General features: G+C 35.0%; 1 pseudogene; it reads left to right on the top strand.

Moving 5' to 3' along the window:
• The first annotated feature begins 4,139 nt into the window (after positions 1-4,139).
• On the top strand, positions 4,140-5,830 carry LOC110266822 (uncharacterized; annotated as a pseudogene).
• Positions 5,831-10,033: the final 4,203 nt, after the last annotated feature.

Raw genomic sequence — 10,033 nt, 5'->3', positions numbered from 1 at the left:
GTTTGTGGCTTCTTCATCAAATACCAAAACCATATCAAACAAATCTGGTATTGAAAATACTCCAACACTTGAAAAAAAAATTGATGAAATATACACAAGTGAAACTAAGCCTTCACCAAGAACTGAACCGAGTTCTAACCGGCCAGGTTTGGGTTACATTTCGAAAAATGAGGCTGTTTTCAAGAAATCACCATTTTACAACAAAACCTCATATTCGAAAGGTAAAAATGTTCAAAAAAATTCTGGTGAAAATGCTTTTGCAAAGAGGAATAACTTTAATAAAAATCAGTTTGTTAAAAGAAATGCATCTCCTCCAAAAACCAGAAAATTTCAAAACTTTAATCATTTCAAGCAATATAACTCACATCAGTTTCAGCAACACACACCAGAAAATCATTGTGTTAATTGCAAGAAATTTGGTCACTCATATGCACAATGCTTCATTGAAAAGAGAGTTGTAGGAAACAAAGTCTACAATGTTGTTTGCGATTTCAATGCACTTGGGCAACCAAGATGGATTAACTTCAAAGGATCCAAATTAATTTGGATACCTAAGGCTACTTGAAACTCATCATGCAGATTTGCCTAGCATCCAAGAACAAAAAGGACATGTGGTACATGGATAGTGGATGTTCAAGGCACATGACTGGAAGGTCAACCTACTTCATCAAACTAAATAAGTATGATAGAGGTTTTGTGACCTTTGGAGATGATGGTAAAGGTAAAATCATTGTTGTTGGAAAAGTAGGTAATGAGCAATCTACTTTCATTGATGATGTGCTTTTGGTTTGTGGTTTAAAGCACAATCTTTTGAGTATAAGTCAGCTGTGTGATTTAGGATATTTAGTTGTGTTTCAAAAAGCTTGAATGCTGTGTTGTTAATGAAAAAATAAATGAAGTGATGTTTGTTGCCAAGCGTTTCAATAATATGTATGGACTTACTTTTGATGAACTAAAGAATCAAAATGTAGCTTGTCTTCACTCTAAAGAATCTGAAAAGTGGTTATGGCACAAGAGATTGGGCCATGCAAGTATGTTTCAAATAAACAAACTTGTGAAGAAAGAATTAGTAAGAGGTCTTCCTTTGATAAAGTTTGACAAAGACATCACTTGTGATGCTTGCCAAATGGGAAAACAAACAAAAAGTTCTTTTAAACCAAAGGAAGACATATCTACTAAAAGACCACTTGAGTTGCTACACATTGATTTATTTGGTCCAACAAGAACTCAAAGCCTAGGTGGTAAACATTATGGTTTAGTAATTGTGGATGACTATACTAGGTTTGGTTGGGTTTTATTTCTTGCACACAAAAATGAAGCCTTTTCGGCCTTTGAACTTTTTTGCAAGAAAATTCAAAATGAAAAGGATTTGAAAATCTCTTCTATAAGAAGTGATCATGGAACTGAATTTGAAAATAATTTGTTTGAATCCTTTTGTGAGGAATTTGGAATATCTCACAACTTCTCTTGTCCAAGAACACCACAACAAAATGGTGTTGTGGAAAGAAGAAATAGAAGCATACAAGAGATGACAAGAGCCATGCTTTGTGAGAGTAATGTTCCAAAATTCCTTTGGGCTGAAGCGGTTAACACAGCTTGCCACATTTTAAATAGAACAATCATAAGGAAATTTTTGAAGAAAACCCCTTATGAACTTTGGAAAGGCTACCCACCAAACTTAGATTACTTGCACATCTTTGGATGCAAATGTTTTGTTTTAAATAACAAAGAAAATTTGGAAAAATTTGATCCAAAGGCTTATGAGTGTTTGTTTGTAGGATATTCCACAACTAGTAAAGCATATAGGGTTTATCATCAAGATGCTAGGATTATTGAGGAGTCCATACATGTTACATTTTGTGATACTAACTTGGTACAAAGCTTTTTGGAAGAATGTGATGCAGGAAATCAAGCTCAAAAGGAAGGTGAAGCTGCTCAAAATCAAGAAAAAGAGAGTTCTGGACAAGTTGAACCAGAAACTGCTAATGCTGAGAATTCAAGAGACAATTCCATTTTGTCTCATGAATCTGAAGGAAATCCTGCAGTCAGCAGCGTTCAGAATCCCTTGGTGAATGAATCTGCCTCCAAGTCCACCAGACCTCGTGAATGGAGATTCTTGAAAAATTATCCTGAGAAATTTGTCATTGGGGACGTCTCTCATGGAGTGCAAACAAGGTCTTCCACTAGAAAGACAAATGAAGGATCAAACATTGCCCTTCTTTCACAAATAGAGCCTCAAAACGTCAAGGAAGCACTTAGTGACCCTTCTTGGGTTAAAGCTATGGAGGATGAGCTTCTTGAGTTTGAAAAGAACCAAGTATGGACTTTGGTTCCAAGGCCAAGTGGAAAAAAAGTTGGGAGAAGATGGTAGCATTGCAAGAAACAAGGCAAGGCTAGTGGCTCAAGGATATGACCAAGAAGAAGGAATAGACTTTGATGAATCCTTTGCCCCTGTTGCCCGAATGGAAGCCATAAGACTTCTCTTAGCTTATGCTGCATTTTGTGATTTTAAATTATACCAAATGGATGTGAAATGTGCATTTTTGAATGGAGTAATAGATAGAGAAGTGTATGTGGAGCAGCCTCCTGGTTTTGAAAATAAAGAGCATTTTGATCATGTTTTCAAACTATCTAAAGCTCTCTATGGTTTAAGACAAGCTCCTAGAGCTTGGTATGAGAGACTTAGCTCTTTTCTTTTGAAAATTTCAAAGAGGCACCACTGACACAACTCTATTCATCAAGAACTCTAATGATTCTTTTATTCTAGTCCAAATATATGTTGATGACATTATTTTTGGATCAGCAAATGAATCCCTTTGTTCTGAATTTGGAAAACTCATGACAAGTGAATTTGACATGAGTATGATGGGTGAACTTAATTTCTTCCTTGGGCTGCAAATTAAACAAACTGAAAAAGGTATTTTCATTCATCAAGAGAAGTATGCCAAGGAATTAGTTAAGAAATTTGGTATGGAAAATGCCAAACCCATGGGAACTCCCATGCATCCTAATTCTAAATTAGATAAGGGAGAAACTGAGAAAGATGTTGATGAGACTAGGTATAGAGGAATGATTGGCTCTCTCATGTACTTAACTTCCTCTAGACCCGATATTGTGCAAAGTGTTGGATTATGTTCTAGGTTCCAATCCAAACCAAAAGAGTCACATCTTTCTGCAGTTAAAAGGATCATTAGATATGTTCATGGCACATCCAATTTTGGTCTTTGGTATCCTAAGATTGATGATTTTTCTGCAGTTGGTTATTGTGATGCAGATTTTGCTCGTGATAGAGTTGATAGAAGGAGCACTTCTGGTTTATGTTGCTTCCTTGGGAAGTCCTTAAATATATGGTCAAGTAAGAAGCAACCAACAGTGGCCCTTTCCACTGCAGAGGCTGAGTATATAGCTGCTTCCTCCTGTTGTTCTCAGCTTTTATGGTTAAAAACGCAGCTTGCTGATTACAAATTAAATGCTAAAAATATTCCCCTGCTGTGTGATAATATGAGTGCCATTAATATTTCTAAAAATCCAGTTTTGCACTCTAGGACTAAACATATTGAAGTGAAATTTCACTCAATAAGAGAACATGTCCAAAAGGGGGATATTAGTATTCAATTTGTTAAATCAGAGGAGCAATTAGCAGATATTTTTACAAAACCATTAGCTGAGGATAGATTCTGCATGCTTAGGACTTGTCTAGGAATCTTGAGTTATGATTCTTTGTTTGAAAAATGCTGATGTATTTGCTGGAGCTTTTTTTGTCTCATAAACAGGCATGAGACAATTTTGGGCAGGTGATGAACGTTTCCATCAAGTCAGCGTGTTCTGGGCTTATTTCAAATGAACCTCAATCTGGGCCAACCTCAATATTCAGATCAAGAGTGGTCCAAATGTGTTTCATTAATCTCATATCACTTCAAGGCCCTAACATGAATGTTACAATCTTGTTTGTTATTTTTGATGGCTTGTGTGTTTCATAAAAGGTTTTCAATAAATGTTTTGTGGCCCAAAAGGTTTTCAAGAGGATTTAATTTTGGCCCAAAAAGGTGTTTCAGGTTAATTTTGTTGTTTTTCTCAAATTTTAAAATTAACTTCCCTTTTATTTTTAAAATCAAATAAAATCTTTCTTGAATGAGGTCATGTCTTTTCAAGTCTTTTCAAATGGTGATGCAGTTGCATGGTTTTGGAAATCCACTTTTTGGGTACGGTTACCAACACTCCCTCTCTTCCCTCCATAACTTCTCCACACACTCTTCGGTTTCTTCCCACTCACTTTACTGCTTCTCTTCCCTCAAAAGACTGAAACTAACTAAATGAGGAAGAAAACCATTCCTAAAAGGCCTCCTCGTGAAAAGATTTACAAGCTACCCACAAAGCCTTCCACTCGCTCTCAAGACCGGACCTTTACCCCTTCTCCTTCTCCTCCTACCTCTCCTCCTCGCTGTGACCCCATGGCTCGGACCAAGAACACTCCAAGGTTTCCTGCCTCTGCCAAGCCAACGCTACCACCGAAAGTCACACCATCCAAGCCAGGTTCATCGAAACCGAGTTCATCCAAAGGGAAGCGTCCTGCAGCACCAGAACCTCCACCTGAGTCCACACAACCAAAGTCTAGGTCTGTTCAATCACGTTCTCAAAGAGGTAAAACTCGAGTTCCTCTCACATCTGTTAGAGAACCAGACATTGATCCTTTTGCTCACAAATTACACTATATGACATCTCACTCAGACTTTAACCCCCATCGTTTCAAATCTGCCATGAACCACGATTTCTATGAGGGAGTCATTCAGTATCGTACTCTATGTCCATCTTTTCTGGCTGATTACCTGATTTGAAAAAGAAAGGTTTTCCTTTTGTTGAAAATTTGGAATTTTTAGACTGGAATCACCTTTTCAAAATCAAAAAACCTGTATATCCTCAGTTGGTCAAAGAATTTTATGCAAACATGACTTACCATGAAGGAAGTGTGCATTCGTATGTTAAGGGCCGAGACATATTTCTAAATAATGAAACTATCAGTGATGCCTTAAAGTATACTGATGTTGGGCCTTGTGCCTACACTTCGGTTAAGTGGGATGAAGGTGTTGGAATTTCTTATCATGATGCATTGGCTCACATCTATGAACATGTTTCTCTAATTGATGGTATTACACCCACTCACAAAGCCCTAGGATATGAGCGTGCTCAATTGCACCGAATGGTCAATCATGTTATTCTGCCTCAAAGCGGCTCATATCAAAGGGTTTCCTACACTGATACTCTTGTTTTATATGCCCTTCTCACCAAAACTGAAATTTTATTTGCATACTTGATGGTTAGATATATGTTTGACTCTGTTAGGAGTGAAAAGGACAAAGCACTCCCTTATGGCATGTTTCTAACTTGCATATTTGAACATTTTGGTGTTGACTTGACCAATGAGAAATATGAAAATAGACATTCATATCTAAAGGGAGGTGGTTCAGTGAAACAGCAAAAAGGACCAACTCGATCTGAGAGAGTGGTTCTAGATGATGATGATGAAGAGTTCATTCCAGATGATTCTACTGCTCCTTTCACTGAGGGTACTTCCATCTCCACTGGGAAGAAATCCACTCTGCTGAATGTGGTCAGGGATGTTGCTCAAGAGTTTGTCTCCCAATCGAATCACTTGATTGAATTGAGCAAAGAAAAAAGGAAGCTGGCTAGCAAGCATGAGAACTTCCTGAAAAAATCAAGGGATAGGGTGGCTGTACTGATGACTTTCATTGATAACCTTCAAAATGATGAAGACATTGCCACGAATGTTGAAGAGGAAGCTGCTTCGGAAGGGAATGGTTCTGATGCCTAGGATTTGTCTCATAAAATCTGCTGATGCTGCTCATTTTTTTGTCTCATAAACTCTGTTTTATTTTGCTACTGTTTGGTATACTCTTGTTGTCTTGGATAAATGTAATAACTTTGAACACTGATGCACTTTTAGTTATTTCGTTAGTTATCTTGGCTGTGCACTAACCTTTCTTGCAGGGTTTATAGTGCTGTTTTTGTTGATCTTGCATGTTATCCGCCCTTGATGACAAAAGGGGGAGTAATAGCTATTAAAGGTTGTTTTTGTTTTTTTTTTTATTCAGTTGATTGATTCAGTTGAGTGATGCTGCTGATTTTTTGATTAGTCAGTTGATTGATGCTGATAATTTATTGATGCTGCTAATTCTTTTCTGAACTTTGTTTCGGATTAGAACTGAACTTTGTTTTTGCAAATTGTTTTTGTTTTACAATATGCTTTGGCTGTTGTCATGATAAGAAATACTGGGCTGAATATGTGTTACTGGTTATATAGAATCCCTTAGTCAAGTTACATCTTGAATAGCTCCTTTTTAAGCTTAATATAAACAGGAACAAAAAGGAAAGAGCATAGATTCAGGGGGAGCTATTGTTGAAAAGGAAAGGGGGAGCAACACATTAGCAAGCAACATCATTCAAAGGGAGTCTCTAAAACCTTACTCAAACTCATTTCCTTTTGATTGTTGCTTAAATTATGTTTGTCATCAAGGGGGAGATTGTTGAGTTAAGAAATTAACTTAATTAATTAGTGATGACAAACATTATTTTTGGGCAAAATAAATAATTAGATTTGTTTAATTAATAAGTATATGTTGCTAATTATTTATTATATGTTGCAGGCCAAAATCTGATTTACAGTCCAACTTGAATGGAAAATAAAACAAGGCAAATGGGATGAATGGTAAGTGTGAATAAAGACAAGCCCAAGTCATTCATTTCAAACAAAATTCATCAAAGAAGCATAGCAAAGCACCAACGGGATGAAGTAGAGAAGAACCCGATCCAAGCCTGAAATTGTTTTTCAATTTCCCACCATCTTGCTCCAACCAAAGCAACGTTCCTCTCCTCTCTAATCAAGTCACATCAAGACTTCAGAAAAGTAAGAAAGAGAATGAGAAGAAAAGCTTCCTCCATAAGCCAGTAACCAAAGAAGCAAGAAAGAGAAAATCTAAGCTTGAAGCACAGAAGCTAAAGCAGAAAATCTAATCCAAATCAAGCTTAGGTTAAAGGTAATCCATCTCATCTTACATGCATCAGATCTTCATCCCTTCTTCCCAACTCTCTGCACTATCCGAAAATGGCATTCAAGGTAAAGTTGATCTCTGTTCTTCACTACTACAAATCCACAGTCACAAGAGATTCTTGGGGACCAAGTTGCATCTCTATGGTTCAGATTTGGTTGACCATTGGAAAACAATTTCGGTTACTCCTTCATGGCTTTCGGTCAAGTTGAAAAAGTCAGAAGCAAAGGTTCTACTTTGATGTTTGAGAAGAAAAAGGTGAATCTGTGGGTTGGTAAAGCTCAAGGCTCAAGGTGTTGACCTTGGAAGAAGAACCAAGCAACATGCAAGGAGATAAAAGAAGCTGGCTGTTCATTCAGAAGGAAAGGAGAAAAAACCAGAGTTTGAGAGTTGTGTTCTGTGAAGTATTCCCTGTGAAGTTCCTCTACTTGGATAATGCTTTCTATCAAAGAAGCATTCGGCCAATACTGAAGAACTAAATCAGTGGTTTACAAAGCTGGTTTTTCACATAGCAAAGAGGTTGTTGATGAAGTCAATCTCCTTCATGTTTTACTGATTGTAATGTACTTTTCTAAGCTTATCTTTCTGTAATTTCTTGAGAGAAAAGGCATTGTGAGAAAGCTTGAGAAAAAGCCATGAGTGGAAAAAGTTTGAGAGATACACTTAAGAGAAAAGCCTAGAGTTGTTTTCTGATTTCTTTAGGTATGATTGTGTCTTGTATCTTGTACTTGTAAAGTATCCCTTACTTAGTTGGGTTAGCACTAAGAGGTATAGTTAAGTATTAGCATAGCCAATGTCAAGTTAGGTCAGAACTTGAGTATGAAAGGATTGGGTCAATCCTGTGTTATTGGTGTATGTAATACTGTTAACTATAGTGAAATTCTTCCATAGTTGTGGAGGAGACTGGATGTAGGTTGCATAGCACAAGGCAACCGAACCAGGATACATGCTGGTGTTAGCTTTTCTTTCTCTACTGTGTTCTGTTTTCTGATATTCATGAGACAAAAATAAATTGTCTCATAAATTTTCGCTGCTGAGTTCAAACAGAATCAGAATTGCAAATTTGTTTTAAAAGGGTAATAACAGCAACGAAAAGGAAGGCATAGATTCAACCCCCTTCTCTAAGCATACCACAACCTTCACTCTTTTTATACTTTTTGTTAACAATGCAATTGAGTTTAATGCACAAATCTATTTATTCACTGCCAAATAAATAGCCACAACAAAGTCAACTTATCTTTTAAATAATAATGATACATTACCTTTATTAAAACATCTTATGGTACCACTAACCTTGTGCCCTTGTCCTACTTAACCAAACAAATTAAACTCATAATCAAATACAGTATAAGTCCATACATAATGATGTAGAGAAACAATTTAACTCTCTTCATATGCTCCATCATCATCATTTGACTTTCATGTAGTATCTCAATCTGAACATTACTGTTATATTTTTCTTTCAAACTTTCACTTGCATTAACTACTGATGTGTTATTCGCAAACCATTCCTCCACACCAACTACATCTTCATTAGTTTCATCTATTCACTGAAAGTAATAACACTCAGCATTCTTTTTCTGCCTAGTACAAAAGCCAATTATAAAAATTCGATTCTCAATAATGGGGATCAAATGAAGCAATAAATTCATACATACTTTTAAAAGAGGACACCTAAAAAACTATCTCCTTGAATTTGTTATCGTCTTCAACTTTACGCCACTAACTGAAGACGGCAAAAGCACATCCTATCGTAGGACTTGCTTTTATGTTCTTTGAACCTTTTGTAGCTACTATTTTTATTGATTGACTCTTCCGATTTGAGATGGACATTCCTCTGCTTCAATCATGCATGACAATAGAGTCGCCTTAAGGTTTTGATTTTGGGTGAAATTGAGAAAAATGTGGAATCTCATATTCAAATCCCTAAGAAAATATTTTCTATTGTTACGTTGGATTTTTGTTTGTCACATCACCAAATTCTGTTTAATATAAAAGAATTTTTTTCATAGTTGAACAAATTTTGTAACGTTTTTAAATATTTTGAGGATATAATTGTCGTTAACAAAAATTGAAGATATCATTATTAACATTTTAAAAAATCGAGGACATAATTAATAATTTATTCATAAATTTAATTTAGTCAACTAATATTTCTATTTTTTAATATTTAAATATATTATTTTTATAAAAATAATATAATTTATTTATCAAATATCTTTGGAATATTAGCCAAATTTTTAAATTAAAAAATAACATTATTAGTTTTAAATTAATATACTATCTACTGTATATAATGAGATAAAAATACAGAAGATAACTTCTTTTTGTAAGTTATCTTTTAGTGATTCTTAATGTACTAATAATTAATACTCGTAATAATAAATAATAAATTAAGAAATATTAGAAAATTATTAAAATTTATTGTTTTTTGATATTATTTAATTATTAATATTTAAAAATATAAAGATAAGGTATGTTATTAAATTATTAAATTAAATAAAATAAATTAAAAAAATTGAATTAATAATTAAATAATAATAAAAAATAAATTTTAATATTTTTTTAATATTTTTTAATAAATTATTAAATAAATTCGAAATAGACGTGATACCATTCTCTTTTTCTGAAGGTCTACAAAAGGGCACAAGTCCCAAGTTCCGAATCTCACTTGCAATTTCCGGGAAGCTGTGTTTCACTGCTTTAGTAATACGCGTCTTGGACTTGGAGGATATATTAAAAAACGTTGGTGACTCTGCTCTCTGCTGCTGGAGATGATGGTGCTAAATAAAATACCCAAGCCGCTCCATAATTCTAAATCTTGTTTAATTCTGATTTTTTTCCTAGTTAATATATAAAAGAATTTGGGTATTAAATAAAACTAACTAAAAACTAAAACCAATCCAGTACTATATCACCAAGCCCAAATGTTTCTAGGAGAAAGTGGACAACTAGTAACGGGTTTGAGC

The sequence above is a fragment of the Arachis ipaensis genome, chromosome B1, assembly GCF_059453495.1.
Source record: "Arachis ipaensis isolate K30076 ecotype BB chromosome B1, ASM5945349v1, whole genome shotgun sequence".
NCBI lineage: Eukaryota > Viridiplantae > Streptophyta > Magnoliopsida > Fabales > Fabaceae > Arachis > Arachis ipaensis.
The sequence above is the reverse complement of the archived record's forward strand: the minus strand, read 5'-3'. Positions and strand labels throughout refer to the sequence as shown.